The 17,357-nt window shown below is 40.4% G+C and overlaps 1 long non-coding RNA gene across 3 annotated transcripts in view; it reads left to right on the top strand.

The window, feature by feature from the left end:
* Positions 1 to 261: 261 nt before the first annotated feature.
* LOC134336775 (uncharacterized) overlaps positions 262 to 17,357 on the top strand; it is a 103,324-nt gene continuing 86,228 nt past the window's right edge. For all 3 annotated transcript variants that reach the window (XR_010015882.1, XR_010015880.1, XR_010015883.1), the window contains exon 1: positions 262 to 329. This is a non-coding gene — a long non-coding RNA (uncharacterized LOC134336775). The remainder of the gene's footprint in view (positions 330 to 17,357) is intronic.

The raw sequence follows: 17,357 nt of genomic DNA, 5'->3' as shown, positions 1-17,357 counted from the left end.
TCTTGTAGCAGTCAATGTACAATGCTGACCAGAAGGCTTATTGCAAGCCGGATTGCCTACATACAAGTTGTAGAAAAACTGGAATGAATGTGATATGTAGGTGTGAGCTTTGCGACAGAGTTTAACGTGGATTGGTGAGATGAACACTGATACTGTTATGTATTAGTGTTCATCTCACCAATCCACGTTAAACTCTGTCGCAAAGCTCACACCTACATATCACACTCATCCCAGTTTTGTTATGTAGCAAATTATAGTAGCATTCAGACGATCACGCACTGAGACCTGTCAACCACAAACGGTCAGATGAATACCTATGGATTTTGGGGGTGAGTTTATTTGTTTTAGTCACACATATAATGCCAGGTGTCTGTGGTGTCTGAAAACTGTTCAGTGAGCTTTTATTTGTGGACCTGGTGAGTGAAGATGTAGATCATCTCTAGAAAGATATCAGGAACTCCAGACTATATAAAAAATTGTATTGAAGACTAACAACACCATAGGGATTTATGATACATATGCAATTATGTCATTACTTCATATACTACACTCCTTGAATTTTTTGGAAGTGTCTTCAACTGTTTGTAAAGTTCAATTTGTAAGATGATTTTCTCAGGTAGTTGGAGATTCTTAACTCTATTTACTTCTTAATATTACTTCTTAAATTGAGAACAATGTGATAAGATAATTTATCTCAGTGTTAGCCTGTGTTTTCTCTTAAATAGCTGGATTATATCCATATTTAAAAAAATGCTTAATTATATCTTTTGTTTTGATGAATTGGTCAACATGGTAACCTCCACCCTCTCCATCAATTTTAATACATTTGGTTTAATATGGTAGATCTGTATTAACCCACCAGAATTCCACTTCTGCTTGTTGGAATTGTCCACCTTCCTACTCTCAATTTATCTTGTTACTTAAGGTGCTCCCTTTTTTAAATTTTTCCTTTGAAGTATAAGTTGCAAATCGTGAGCTTGTTTTTGTTTAACACTTGCACCCCTGTTTCAAACTGTAGCAAATGTGATTATGATTATAGTCTGTAACGCAACAATGGGTCTGCCAGGGAATACCCTTGGTAGAATGTAGCACCGTGGTACCAAAATAGGAATCTAACCACAATAACTTTTATAGTTAGACTCTAGTAATATCTGAAAACATGCAAAGAAGATCTTTTTGGCTGAAATATTAGAGACTGGATAGATTGGAGAGATTAATAAATACTTTTTAATTGTTCTTCCTTAAAGAACCTTCAAAGAAAATCCTGAATTGAGGTAGATTATCTCACATCAATTTGTCAGGTATATCAGGAAAATTGCTCTCCACTCCTCAGATATGCATGATCCAACACATCTGCATATATTTAATATATTGATAAGAGCATCAAAAACATAGCAAAATTGACAAAAAACTAATTGATCTGTTTTTCTGACAAAACTCAATGCTGTCTCTACGATATAGTCACATTGTTCATTTTCATGTCTACAGGTTTCTCTTTATGCTTTTATTTTTGCATCGTGGCAGACTACTTGTTGAAAAAACATTCTTGAGATCTTCGGCAACAGACCATTATATATTGCATATTACCGTTATAAATACTCTGCCTATAATTCATGCAAATTTGTCTTCTTCGTGCTTTGACAATGTCCTCAGATGCTCTTGATCAGGGGACAATTTAAGTACTGTGGTATAAATACAATTGCCTCAGTACTGTCTATGAGAGTGCATTTATAGATGTATTTCAGAAGGTTATGCTACCTTGTTATCTCAGTTATTTCTGTAGTTGCATTTTGAGAGTCACTGTCCTCTAGTTTTAACATAGTGTTCTCAGAATTTATTCAGAATTTTCCTGAGCCAGCATGAACAAAGTATCAATGGTTACATTTTGCTTGGAAGACCAAAGATTGAGTATCAAGATGGGAGGGGTGGAGTTGGGAGACAGCAGCTGGTGGTGATAGGTAAATACAGATGAGAGAGAAAAATGGCAGCGGATGGAGCCATGTGGGGGAGGGGCTTACATTCTGTCCACAATGGCCATGCTGACCTCCCCCTCCTGATTTTAACCATCTAACGTCTAACTCCTCACTTGGTACTACCTATCTCCAGCCAGACACTGCCTCATCCCTCCCTCTTACCTGTTCATACCTGCCATCTCCCCTCTACATGCTCAGTTTTGATACAAGATCTGGACCTGAATCATCAACTATCCTTTTGCCTTTATGAAGCTTATGAAAATAGAATGTAGAACATAGAAATTTACAGCATATTACAGGCCCTTCGGCCCACAATGTTGTGCCAGCCATGTAACCTACTCTAGAGACTGCCTAGAATTTCCCTAGCACATAGCCCTTTATTTTTGCAAGCTCTATTTACTTATCTAAGAGGCTCTTAAAAGACCCTACTATAACTGCTTCCATCACCGCCGCTTGCATACACCCACTACTCTCTGTGTGAAAAACTTACTCCTGACATCCGCTCGGTACTTATTTCCAAGCACCTTAAAACTATGCCCCCTTGTGTTATAATGCTGCGTGACCTGCTGACTTCCTGCTGTTCTTTGCTATGAACTTACTTTGCTGTATGTCCTTTTTCTAACTTCCATTACACTTCGTTTTTTCTAAAGAACAGACTTGGAATGAATGGATACAATTGAATTAATAGCAAAAATATGCACTCTTTTGATCCAGGCATTCTTTCTCAACTTAAGATATGAGTGTTGTCCTCTAATGATAAGCCCCTGTCATTATTATGCCAACAATACATAAAATATCTTGATAAGTTTTGTTGCCATTTCCAATTTTGCAAGCTGGATGAAATATAAGGCAATAGGCTTAACATTGTTGATTAAATCAGTTCAAAGTTTAAATCACACTCAAATCTAACCACTGCGCATAGTTTAAGAATTCAACAAAATTAGGAAGTCTGGACAAATCTTTTAACACAGCAATATGAACACATGTAATTTTCTAATTTTAAATTTGATGGAGACATAAAACAATCCTCTGATTTCAGCAAGTTATGTGAATAGAATATCTTTGGCTTTCAGTGGGAATATCAGATCAAACATTTGATCAGTTTCAGAACTAGCCTCTATCAAGTTCATCTTTAAAAGATTGTAAGCCATTGAGAACCTTCTTATGCTGTCATTGTCTGCCTGCACATTTTAAAAGGATCTACCACCTCCAAGATGCTATTTATGATAGCAGACACTTCCATTCTTTCTACATAGGTATGCTCAATTGTACACTCCTAAGCTGAATATTTATCCTGTTTAAACTTGACCTATTATCTTGTTCAATTCCTCACCTAAGCAGTGACAATGCAACACTCAAGCCTTCTGTGCACAATATTCAATTCTTTCTTGATTTATTCTCCAGTGCTTTTACTGCTTTTTCTATCTCAAATCCACCACTCTTTTTTTAATGTCTGACAATGAGACTGACTGACTCTTTGACATTGTACGTATTCCCTTTTCTGTGAACGCAGTTTTTGCCTTGTCCCAATGTAATCAATCATCAATTGTTTGTAGCTTCTTTGAAGAATTTGGTACATATTACCTTTTTATTTCTGGACCTGAAATGCATGGTATTTTAGGCTACTTTTGTCACCAGTTGCAGCCTACTTGACAGGAGTTGTGAACCACTATCATTAAGTTGGTCATCATCGCACTAAATAAGCCCTTAGAAATATCAGGAGCTTCACAACATATGTATGTCAACTTCATGGTGAAGGCTAATACCAGGTATGTCAACTTATTATAGCACACACATATGTGGCTCTTTTATGTAGTTAGATACCATAAGACCTGGGTTATTCACCTGGGATTGATTGCCTGGGATATACTTTTCTGCTGCATTTGCTATTTGCCTGAGCACAACTCCTTACTGTTATGTAGAACATTTCTCAAATTTCATCTCCACCTCTAGGCCCTTCAGAAAAACTTGTGGCATATTTATCTGCATTGTTGTGGTTTTCTTCAATATCTGCCAGTTCATCAGCCTGAAAGCAGGCTCAAGAACAGCTTCTACCCCACTATTATAAGACTGTTAAATAGTTCACTGGTACAATAAATGAACTCTTGACCTCAAAATCTAACTCATTATGATCTTATCACAAACAAGAGAAAATCTGCAGATGCTGGAAATCCAAGGAACACACACAAAATGCTGGAGGAACTCAGCAGGCCAGGCAGCATTAGTGGGAAAAAGTACAGTCGACATTTCAGACAGAAACCAGCCCTGCTGAAGTGTCTCGGCCTGAAACATCGACTGTAATTTTTTCCATAGATGCTACCTGGCCTGTTGAGTTCCTCCAGAATTTTGTGTGTGTCATTATGATCCAGGACCTTATTGTTTACCTGCATCACAGTTTTTCTGTAGCTGTTACAATTTATTCTGTATTGTTATCTTTCAGTGGGCCGAAATTAGCAGAAGAAATTGTATAAAAAGAGCTCAGGAACTTTCAGCTTTATTTCTGTGGGCTGAAAGGAGGTGTAAGTGGAGTGGTGATCGTTGGAATGGCCATTCTAGGAGTGGCCCAGCTTTGCCTCAACAGGCTTGGGCACACACAAGCTGAGGTTCTAAGTAAGTAAGTTCCTGTTAGTACAAAGCTAGTGTACAGAGAATAGGTCCAGAATTAGTGGTCTGTTCCTTGTGTGAGATGTGGGCATTTTGGCACACCTCTAATCTCCCTGATAACTACATCTGCACAAAGTGCATTGAACTGTGGCTCCTTAGAGACAGTGTTAAGGAACTGGAGCCGGATGACCATCGGCTCATATGGGAAAATGAGTAGGTGATAGATGGGAGCTACAGGGAAGTAGTCACCTCTAGGTTGCAGGAGGCAAATATCTGGGTGACTGTCAGAAGAGGGAAAGGGCACAGGCAGGCGGAGCAGACTACCTTTATGGCAGTTCCCCTCAAAAAATAAGTACACCGCTTTGTATACTGTTTGGAGGGATGATCTATTGGGGGAAGCCGCAGCTACAAGTCTCTGGCACTATGTCCAGCAGTCCAACTCAGAAGGAGAGGGGATGAGAAGAGGAATGCAGTAGTGATAGGAATTCCATTATTAGAGGAGCAAAAAGCAGATTGTGTGGACGTGAAAGAGACACCCAGATGGTGTGTTGTTGCTCAGGTGCCAGGGTCAGGGATGTCTCAGTTCTAAAAGGGAAGGGTGAACAGCCAGAAGTTGTGGTACATATTGGTACCAATGACATAGCTTGCAAAAAAGGACAGAATATAGGAAGTTAGGCAGTAAGTCGAAAAACAGAACCACTAGGGTAGTAAACTCTGGATTGCTGCCTGTGTCACATGCTAGTGAGTGTAAGAATAGGATGATATACCAGATGAATTGATCCCCCAGGATCAATAAAGTATGACTATGACTATGACTATGACTATGAATGCATGGCTGAGGAAATGGTACAGGGAGCAGGGTGCAGGGTATCAGATTTCTGGACCTTGGGATCTTGTCTGGGTAGGATATGACCTGTACAAAAATGAGGGGTTGCACATGAACCTGGGGGGGGGTGCAATATCTTTGCAGGCAGGTTTGCTAGAGCTGTTGGAGAAGGTTTAAACTAACTTAGCAGGGGGAAATAGGGCAGAGGATGGAGCATTTGGTGTACAATTAGTTGCAGTGTATAGTGAGGCAAAATTGCAGTCAGTGGGCTGAGTTAGAATATAACAGGAACCAAAACCAATGAGTGATAAAATCAGAACTGAAGGTGTTATATTTGAATACATGTAGTATACAGAATAAGGTAAGTGAGCTTGTAGCACAGTTACAGATTGGCAGGTAGGATGTTGTGGGGATCTTAGCATTGTAGGTGAAAGAAGATCATAGCTGGGAGCTTAACATCCAAGGATACATATTGTATCAAAAGGACAGATAGAAAGGCAGAGGAGGATGGGGTGGCTCTGTTGGTAAAAAAATCAAATAACAAAAATCCTTGGAATGAGGATAAGATGATGTAGTATTCTTGCAGGTAGAGTTAAGAAACTGCAAGGGTAAAAAGATCTGGATGGGAGTTATATACAGGCCTCTGAACAGTAGCCAGGATGTGGGCTACAAATTACAATGGGAGATAGAAATGACATGTAAAAAGACATGCAATAATATTTGGGGATTTTGATTTGCAAGTAGATTGGGAAAATCCGGTTGGTGCTGAATTCCAAGAGAGGGAATTTGAAGAATGCCTACAAGATGGCTTTTTAGAGCAACTTATATTTGAACCCAGTAGTGGAATGGATATTCAGTATTGGGTGCAATGTAATGACCCGGATTCAGGTAAAGCTTTAGATAAAGGAACCCTGAGGAGGCAGTGATCAGAATATGATAGAATTGACCCTGCATTTTGAGAAGAAGATAAAATTGAATGTATCAGTATTACAGTGGAGTAAAGGGAAATACAAAGGCATTAGAGAGGAGCTGGTCAAAGAAGATTGGAAGGGGACATTAGCAGGGGTGATGGCAGAACAATGACGGCTGATGTTTATGAGGGAAATCTGGAAGGTGCCTAAAAGATATCGTCGTCGTCATCGTCGTCATCATGGCTATCCTTCGAGGTCGAGGAAGATGGTCTTCATTCTGAAGAAGTGGCCCACAGAGTGAAGACTCCTGTGCATGTATTTGTTTAACGTGTTCTTGATGTTGCACTCCAAGAAGCACACGATACTTCACAAATCAACCAACTGATTCCAATTAACATACATCAAAGTTGCTGGTGAACGCAGCAGGCCAAGCAGCATCTATAGGAAGAGGCGCAGTCAACGTTTCAGGCCGAGACCCTTCGTCAGGACTAACTGAAGGAAGAGTGAGTAAGGGAAAATCCCTTACTCACTCTTCCTTCAGTTAGTCCTGTCGAAGGGTCTCGACCTGAAACGTCGACTGCGCCTCTTCCTATAGATGCTGCTTGGCCTGCTGCGTTCACCAGCAACTTTGATGTATGTTGCTTGAATTTCCAGCATCTGCAGAATTCCTGTTGTTTGCGTTTAAACTGATTCCAATTGCATGGAAACCACGACGATTGGAGCTGATGGATTTGTTGCAGCCTTCATTCGCCTTCACAGCTGTTGAGCTCAAAGTAACTTCATCCGCCTGTTCCACCGTTGAGGTCTTGGTTGGATTGTTCTTTGTCAGGGACCTCACCCTTGACCTTACCGCCATGGGTGACCCTACCAGGAGCATAGCTCCAGACGGCATTGCTCTCAGGATCACAGGACCACATACGCTTCTCCACAATGACAAGGTGACAATCCACGGAGGAGAAAAGATATCACAGTGATCAAGTGTCATTCTGAAGGGAGGAAGATGCAACTGTGGCTGACAAGGGAAGTCAAAGACAGCATAAAAGCAAAAGAGAGTGCTTTAGTGGGAAGATACAGCATTGGGAAACTTAAAAAAACAACAGGAGGCAACTAAAGCCATAAAGAGATAAAAGATGAAACATGAAACTAAGTTAACCAATAATATAAAGGAGGATACAAAAAGTTTTTGTTTTTAGAGAGATAAAGAGTAAAGGAGACAGGAGAGTGGATGTTGGACAATTAGAAAATGATGCTGGAGAGGTAGTAACGGGGGATAAAGAAATGAACATAATAAGTATTTAGTGTCAGTCTTCACTGTGGAAGAAACTAGCAAAATGCCAGAAATGTGAAGATGTCAGGGGGCAGAAGTGAGTGTTCTAAGGAGAAGGTGCTGAGGTAATTGAAGGTCTGAAAGGATGCAAATCATCTGGGCCAGATGGACTACACCCCAAGATACTGAAAAAGGTCGCTGAGGAGAATGTAGAGGTACTAGTAACGATATCTCAAGAATCGCTAGATTCAAGAATGGTTCCTGAGGTCTGGAAAATTGCAAATGTCACTCCACTCTTGAAGAAGGGAAATATGCAGAATAAAGGAAACTGTAGTCCAGTTAGACTACAGTAGTCAGTGTTTGGAAAGATTTTGCAGCCTATTACTAAGGATAAGATTTTAGAATACTTAAAGGTACACGATAAAGTACGCCAAAGTCAGGATGGTTTTCTAAAGGGGAAATCTTGCCTGACAACTCTGTTGGAATTCTTTGAGGAAATAGAAGGCAGGATAGTCAAAGAAGAGTCAATGGATGTTGTTTATTTGGATTTTCAAAAGTCCTTTGACAAAGTGCCACATATGAGGCTGCTTAACAAGATAAGAACCCATGGTATTACAGAAAAAATACTAGCATGGATTAAATCTTGGCTAACTGGTAGGAGACAAAGAGTGGTAATAAAGGTGGTTTTCTATGGTTGGCTAATGGTGGCTAGTGGTGTGCAACAGGGGTCGATGTTAGGACTGCTTCTTTTCACACTGTATGTCAGTATTTTTAATGAAGGAACTGATGACTTTGTGGCCAATTTTCGGACAAAAGGAAGACTGGTGGAGGGCAAGTGTTAAGGAAGCAGGGTGTCTGCAGAAGGACTTAGGCAAATTGGGGGAATGGGCGAAGAGGTGGCAGATGGAACATAATGAAGGGAAGTGCAGTTGGCAGAAGGAACGAAAGGCATGGAATATTTTCTAAATGAGGAGAAAATTCAAAAAACAGAGCTACAAAGGGACTTAGGAGTCCTTGTGTAGGATTCCCTAAAATTTAACTTGCAGGTGAGTCAGTGGTAAGGAAGGCAAATACAATGCTAGCATTCATTTTGAGAGGACGAGAATGCAAAAGTAAGGACATAATGTTGAGGCTTTATAAGACATTAGTCAGATTGCACGGAGTATTGTGAATAGTTTTGGGCCCATTATCTAAGAAACGGTGTCCTGGCATGGAAGAGGGTCAAGAGGAGGTTCAGGAGAATGATCCCAGGAATTAAAGAGTTAACATATGAAGAGCATTTGATAGCTCTGGGCCTGTAATCACTGGAGTTTAGAAGATTAAGGGCATCTCACTGCAACCTCAGGATAAAGTGGATGTGGAAAGGATATTTACATTAATATGGAAATTTAAGGCCGGAGGGCACAGCATCACAATTGAGGGATGTCCATTTAGAACAGAGATAAGGAAAAATTTCTTTAGCCGGAGGTGGTGAATCTGTGGAATTCATTGACATTAATGGCTGTACACGTCAAGTCATTGGGTAGAATTAAGACAAAGGTTAACAGGTTCTTGATTAATCAGTTCATCAAACGTTATGGGGTTATGGGGTTATGGGCAATGGCGTTGAGAGGGATAATAAATCAGCCATGATGGAATGGTGGAACAGACTTGATAGGCCAAATATCCTAATTCTTATGAACATATGGTTATTGTTTTACCTTCATTTACCACAGTGCAGTGTATAATGTTTTGATCTATATGAACAGTATGCAAGACAAGTTTTTCATTGTATCTTTGTACATGTGACAATAGTAAACCAAATCCAATTGCAAGTCCAGTTCCAGAACTCTGCTGCAGCCACAATGCACCAATTTTTTAAATTTTCAAGAACTAACCTGAGATGGTCCTCACCACTCATGATATGGATCTATTAAGAATTACCTCCATTTACTGATGCAGTTAGCAATGGTTGTATGTGGAATTCATACAAATTGGCAAGTAGCATGAAGTTGATAGGCTACTTATTTGCAAGTTCTTAATTCAGGGATTTGTCATTCAATATAATCCCCCTGCCATTTCACACAATTTAATTTAGGTCCCAAATACTATACCAGCAATTCAGTATGTGTTACCGTTTTCATTTTAGATGAGATTTTAAAGTAATTTTTAAGCTAAGTACAAAGGAATGATTTAAAAATGTTACCATTATTTCTTTGGTTTTGTATTCTATGTTCTTTGTATGATGCCATTTGTTTTATTGAACACCTTTGTCATCACCTCCTGAGACCTTTAAAGGTTGTTGTGGATACACAGCAAAATCCTTTTGTTCCTACACCTAACTTTAAAATCATACCATTTGTTTATGCTGCATGGCGACACGGCAGTGTAGCAGTTAGCGCAATGCTATTACAACTCAGGGAGTCAGAGATCAGAGTTCATTCCTAGCGTCCTCTATAATGGGTTTGTATACCTCCCTGTGAAATGCATGGGATCCAATTCCCTCCCACAGTCCAAAGATGTTCCAGTTAGTAGATTGATTAGTCATTGTAAATTGCCTCATGATTAGTTTGGGGTTAATTTGGGAATTGCCGGGTGGTGCAGCTCGAAGGGCTGGAATATCCTATTCTGCGTTGTAACTGTAAATGAAAAAAAAATTTCCTCTCCAATGCATTAATCTGTGCTTCTGTTCATTTCACTATCCTTTTTAAACCTTTCTGAAATTTGCATCCATTCCCCTTCCCACTCCAGACAATTACAAATTCATCTGTAAACATTGAAATAGACCCTATTCACAAAACTGCAATCAACAGCATATATTAAAAGTTGAGTTTTAATTCTGACCATAGGGACATTGCAGTAAACTTATCTCAAATAAAGACCAACTAACACTGCAGCTCTCTACATTTTGTCTGTCAGCTAGTTTTATACAGTACTTGTGCTACGATATTTGTGTTAATACCAAGATTTTCAGTTATCCAGAGAACGGAAAAGATTGGGCTAGTGAACAGAATCATTTTTATCAAGTCATACAATACAAAAAAAATTTCAGCCCACCAAATCTGCAATAACATTCAAGCACACATTAGTATTAATCCTAGGCAATGATTCCTCTTATTCTGAACAGAAAAAAAAATTTACAGATGCTGGAAATCCAAAGTAACACATACAAATGCTGGGGGAGTTCAGCAGACTGGGCAGCATCTACAGAAGAGAGTAAACAGTCGATGCTTCGGGTCGAGACCCTTCAACACGACTAGAAAGGAAGGTGAAACACGCTAGATTAAGAAGATGTGGGGAGTATCATGCCCCAAAACATTGACTGTTCACTCTTTTCCATAGATGCTGCCGGGCCTGCTGAGTTCCTCAAGCATTTTGTGTGTGTTGCTTAATTAAAATGAAATTAGACACTGGTTCGGCTGTTTCAGTCATTCTGCAAAATACCTCAGAGATGGTTTTTCCCAGCAGCTTGTGGTTGAATCCACTAGGGGATCAGCAATTATGGATTGGCTTTTGTGTAAGGAACCCAATATGATTAGGGAGATTATAGTAAAGGAACTCTTAGGAAACATGCAATCTGAGAGTGAGAAGAGTGAGAGTCAGATGTATCAGTATTACACATCTCATACACTCTCCTACACAGATGCATGAGAGAGAAGCTGGACAAATTTGATTGGAAGGTGACACCAGCAGGGATAACAGCAGAACAGCAATGGCTGGAGTTTCAAGGAGCAATTTGGAAGGTGCAGGACAGAGGCGTCTCAAGGAAGGGGAAGTATACTAAAGGCAGAATGGTGTAACCATGACTAACAAAGTTGAAGTCAACATAAAAACAAAAGAGAGTCAATATAATAAGAGCAAGAATTAATGTGAAGTTAGAGGATTGGAAACATTTTTAAAAACGACAGCAGGTAGCTAAAAAAACATAAGGGGAAAAGATGAAATATGAAGTTAAGCTGGCCAATAATATCAAAAATGATATCAATTTTTTTCAGGCATATGAAGAGTAAAAGAAAGACAAAAGTAGATATTGGACTACTGGAACATAACACTGGAGACAAGAAAATGACAGACAAACTGAATAAGTATTCTGTATCAATCTTCATTGTGGAAGACACAAATAGTATGCCAGAGGTTCAAAAGTGTCAAGGGGCAGAAGTGAGTGAAGTTGCTATTACTAAGGAGATGGTGCTTCAGAAACTGAAAGGTCTGAAGGTAGTTAAGTCACCTGGACCTGATGGTCTACAACTCAGGGTTCTCAAACAGGTAGCTGTGGAAGCATTAGTGATGATCTTTCAAGAGTCAATTGTTTCTGGCATGGTTCTGGAGGACTTCAAAATTGCAAATGTCACTCCACTCTTCAAAAGTGGGGGAGTCAGAAGAAAGGAAAGTATATGTAAATTAGCCTGACCTCACTGTTTGGGAAAATGTTGGAGCCAATTGTTAAGTATGTGGTTTTGGGGTACTGAGAGGCACATGACAAAATAAGCCTAGTCAGCATAGTTTTCTTGAGGTAAAATCTTGCCTTTCAAATCTGTTGGAATTCTTTGAAAAAATAACAAGCACAATAGTAAAAGGAGAATCGATTGATGTGTACTTGTATTTTCAGAAAGCCTTTGACAAGGTGACACACATGAGGCTGCTAAACAAGGTAATAGTCCATCGTATTACAGGAGAGATAGCAGCATGTATAGAGTATTGGCTGATTGGCAGGAAGCAATGTGTGGCAATAAAGAGATCCTTCTTGATTGGCTGCCGATGACTAGTGGTGTTCCACAGTGGTCTGTGTTAGGATCACTTGTTTTTACATTATATGACAATGATTTAGATGATGAAATTGATGGTTTTTTAGCCAAGTTTGTGGATGATACAAAGATAGTTGGAGGGGCAGGTAGTGTTGAGGAAGCAGAGAGTCTGCAAAAGGACTCAGACACATTAGTAGAATGGGCAAAAAGGTGGTAGATGGAATACAGTGTCGGGGAAGTGTATGGCCATGCACTTTGGTAGAAGGAACAAAAGGATGGACTGTTTTCTGAATGGGAAGGAAATTCAAAAATGCAATGTGCAAAGGGATTTTGGAGTCCTCGTGCAATATTCCCTGAAGGTTATTTTGCAGGCTGAATTGGTGGTGAGGAAGACGAACGCAATCCTGTCATTCATTTTAAGAAGACTAAAATATAAAAGTAAGGATGTAATGCTAAGGCTGTATAAGGCACTGGTGAGGTCTCACTTGGAGTATTGTGCACAGTTTTGGGCCCCTTATTTAAGAAAGGATGTGCTGACATTAGAGAGGGTTGAGAGGAGGTTCATGAGAATGATTCCAGGAATGAAAGGGTTTTCATATGAGCAGCGAATGAAAGATCTGGGCCTGTACTCACTGGAATTTAGAAGAATGAGGGGGGATCTCATTGAAATCTATTGAATGTTGAAAGGCCTGGACAAAATAATGTTCCCTTCAGTAGGGGAGTCTAGAACCAAAGGGCACAGCCTCAAGATAGAGGGATGTCAATTTAGATCAGAGATGCAAAGGAATTTTTTCAATCATATAGTGGTTAATCTTTGGAATTTGTTGCTACAGATAGCTGGAGGTCAGATCACTGGGTGCATTTAAGGCGGAGGCTAGTAGGTTCTTGATAAGCCAGAGTGTGATAGGGTATGAGGAAAAGGTGGGAGAATGGGGTTCAGAGGGACATGGATCAACTGTGGTGAAGTGACAGAGCAAATGGCCTATTTTTATTCCTATGTTTTATGGTCTTATGGTCTAAAATGAGTTTGAATGGCCTTTCAAAGATATCGAACTGAAAACTGCAGATATCCAACTATGAAGAAAGGATAACTCCTGTGGGGTTGTCATTTCCAACAGTGACATACAGCAACCAACAGGCCATATTAGGCTTGTCTGTGGTAAAAACAGGACGGCCAGCGTTCTGGGGCCATGATTGTCCAACACAATTATCACTTGATTGGTGATCCATCCACGTTTGCATGCAATATTCCCTGCAAAAGAGTCAACTGAAAGCAAATTTAAAAAGGTACTGGATGGTGCCACAGCAGTGTTCAAGTTTGGCATAGGAAAACTCTAACATATCAAGGGCCAAGTAGTGTTAAATAAAATGGCACACTCAAATTTTAGAAAGCACATCTGGTTCCTTATGCAATCTGTGATAAAGTAGCCAGTGAGCTAGATCACAAGGAGGCAGAAGGAATTATTTCCAAGGTTTAGTGGAGTCCATGGGCAACACCAGTAATTCCAGTAGCCAAGAAGAACTGGTTTGTCAGGATCTGTTGGGATTTTTATGGTCACCATCCACCTAGTACCGAAGGAAGAATGATACCCTCTGCCTAGAATAGATGATATCTTTGTAAACCTTTCTAGAGGAAAACACTTCAGCAAAGTGTTAGCTGAGGCTACCTACAAATGTAGATGGAGGAAGCGTCCAAAGTGTTTTTCACCATAAGTGCTCACAAAGGGCTTTGTTGCTATAACAGATTTATTTCTGGAGTAACATCTGTATCTGCACTCTGGCAGAAAGCTGCAAAGCTGCCCAGGCACTCACGGTTACCTGGATGACATCATTGTTATCAGTAAGCATGACAAGGATCATCTCCAAAATCTCAAGGCAGTGTTAAAAAGATTAGAAGATTATGAGCTCAGAGCAACAAATGTACATTCTTTAAAGCAAGCATCCATTGCTGTGGTCACACTATTGATGCACAAGAATTTACACATGTGTGCTGAGAAAATTGAAGCTGTGCTAGATATCCCAAGGCCAAAGAATATGTCATGGTTGCGGTCCTTCTTAGGATTTGTCAATTACTACAACAGGTTTCTTTCAAGCCTGGCTGCTATGGTCCACCCCATGAAATTATTACTACAGATTGGGAAGAAATAGCAATGGACCAAAGAAGTGTAAGATGGTTTTCAAAAAGATAAAGGAAGTGGTGGATGTCAGACACTGTACACACAAATTATGATCCACACTATCCAGTGAAGCTTACCTGTGACATCTCACCATGAGGTATAGGTGCAGTCATGTCACGTGTTATGAGTGATGGAAGTAAATGCCCTATAGCCTTTGCATCACATTCCCTTACAGCCGCAGACAAAAAATATGCATATTGACAGCGAGGTCTTGAGTCTGGTTTAGAGTGTAAAATATTTCAACTAGCACTTGTATGGTAGAGAGTTACCCTCATTACTAATCATCAACCACTAATGTTCATTTTCAGTCATCAGTAGGGTGTTCCACTAACAGCAGCAGCACAAAAGCACATTGGAGGACACATTACACATTCAAGAAGACGACCGTTCATGGAAATGCTGAAAGTTTGACCCACTTACCCTTGAATAAAGAAATACCTGAAATATTTACAAAAGAGGACATTCCTCTTAATGTATTCTTCATAATGCAAATTGAAGTTCTCTTTATAATGGAAGAGATGATCCAAAGGCAAACCAGAAAAGACTCCACACCGTTTCAGGTCTACATGGCAACACAAAATAGCTGGAATGTGCAGCAGAAATTTCTGTTCCCCCATTTTTATCAGCACAAGGATGAACTTGCTCTTGATGGGATTTGCATTTTTTGGGGATTAAGAGTTGTTGTACCATACAAGCTGAGGGCTAAAGTGTTGGAGGAGCTATGTGCTGGTCACCTAGGCATTAGTTCGAACCTTTGTCTGGTGGCCTGGAATAGAGCAGCAGATCAAGTAGCTTGCCAAGCACTGTTCAGGATGCCAACACGTCCAGAATATGCCAAGAGCAGCTCCTCTCCATCCCTTGGAATGGCCTGCATTGCCGTGACAGAGGATCTGTGTGGATTTAAGTTTGTTATGCTGTGGATGTCTATAAAATAGTTGTACTATACAGTATACTGTGAATATTCAAAGATTCAAAGTACATTTATTATCGAAGATTGCAAAAATTAAATGACCTTGAGATTTGTTTGCTTACGTGTAGTTACTAAGCAAGAAACCTAAAAGAACTCAGTTATAGAAATAAAGAAATAAAAGACAAACACCCAATGCACAAGAGAAAGGAAAGAAAACACAAATCCTGCAAGCAATTGAAGCGAACAACAACATTCCAAACCAAATTGAGTCCTCAGATCTGAACCCCGGAGCAGCCTCGCTTATCAGTTTATGACAGAGCACAGCAGCCGTAGCAGTCTTCATAGCCTCAGTGCCATGGGGAGAGGAATAACCATCACGGAGAGCAAGCGAAATTGGTTCTCATCTCAGATTCTGACACCCTGTTTTTTTTAGTCTAGCTGGGGCAGCATTTAAACTGATCAAACAACAGAACAGCGAAAGGCTCTGGCACCCTGGAAAGAGGAGTGAACATCGTGGAGAGCAATTGAAATCGGCTCTCATCTCCGATCTGGGCTGGCACTTCAATTGTTTAAACAGCAGATTGTACCTTGCACTAGGACCCGGCTACTGCGAAGGGCTCAGGGCCTAGACCATGTTGCCCAGTGTCTTGCTCCAGGACCAGATTTCACCACCCAGCCCGAAGCCGCTCTTAAGATCTTCAAATCTGCTTGGTGCCCAGAGCAATCCAACTTTCCAGCTGGGTCAGTTGTAAGTGAATCAGAACCCCACTGTGCCAACTGCTCCTTTCCAAATGGTTCTCCACATATGCATCGATTCTGCAAAATGCCATCTCGACTCATCCCCTTAACTCATCTCACCATTGCTCACCCCTCAATGGCTGCAGTGAAAATATAATACAATTTACTTCAGAAAATGTGTTTTTAGTGATGTTTTTAGTCAAATTTCTTGCCTTTTTAACCACCAATGAGCTGTCACACACGTTCGGTAGCACTATTTTAACCGGAAGTCATACAGTATAAGTAAATAAATACATAAATATATGTAAGAAGGGTTATATGTAAGAAGTAAGTGAATGCCAGACGTTATTGCGCCTCCACGTAAAAAATGAAGTAGACATGTTATACATGGCTCTGTGTTTTTCTTTTGATTTGTTTTAAGTTTTGGAGCTACAAAAAAATAACAATCCTTCAGGATTAAAAAGGAAGGGGGAAGAGGACACAATAAAAAGTTGGGGGGGAGGGGAAGGAGGATAGCTAGAAGGTGTTAAGTGAAGCCTAGTGGCTGGAAAAGGTAAAGGGCTGGAGAGGAAAGAATCCGATAGGAGAGGAGAGTGGACCAAAGGAGAAAGGGAAGGAGGAGGAGGAGGAGCCAGGGGGAGTTGATGGGCAAGTAAGAAGAAGTAAGAGGCCAGAGTGGGGAATTAAAGAGTGAAAGGAGAGAGATAAAAATTATGGAAGAAGATATCGATGTTCATTCCATCAGGTTGGAGTCTATCCCAGATGGAATATAAAGTGTTGTTCCTCCAGCCAGAGTGTGGCAGCATCATAGCACAAGAGAAGTCCATGGACCGACATGTCAGAACAGGAATGGGAATAGGAATTTAAATGTTTGGCTACCAGGAAATTCTGCCTTTGGCAGATGGAGTGGAACTACTCAACAAAGCTGTCCCCCAATTTATGACAAGTCTCACCAATGCAGAGGATCCCACATCAGGAGCACCAGATACAATAGATGACTCCAACAGTTTTGCGGGTGAAGTGTTGCCTCACCAGGAAGAGCTAATGGAGGCCCTGAATGGAGGTAAAGAGGTGAATGGGCAGGTGCAGCAGCCAAAGTGCTATAACGGCCCAGTCACCTCCTCTTCCATATCCATTTAGAGCCCGAAGCAGTCCTTCCAAGTGAGGCAACACTTTCATTTATTCATCTAGAGATACAGGGCAGAGTAGGCCCTTCCAGTCCTTTGA

Source organism: Mobula hypostoma, chromosome 2, assembly GCF_963921235.1.
Source record: "Mobula hypostoma chromosome 2, sMobHyp1.1, whole genome shotgun sequence".
Taxonomy (NCBI): domain Eukaryota; kingdom Metazoa; phylum Chordata; class Chondrichthyes; order Myliobatiformes; family Myliobatidae; genus Mobula; species Mobula hypostoma.
Note: the sequence above shows the minus strand (reverse complement) of the source record. Positions and strands in the feature narration are given on the sequence as shown.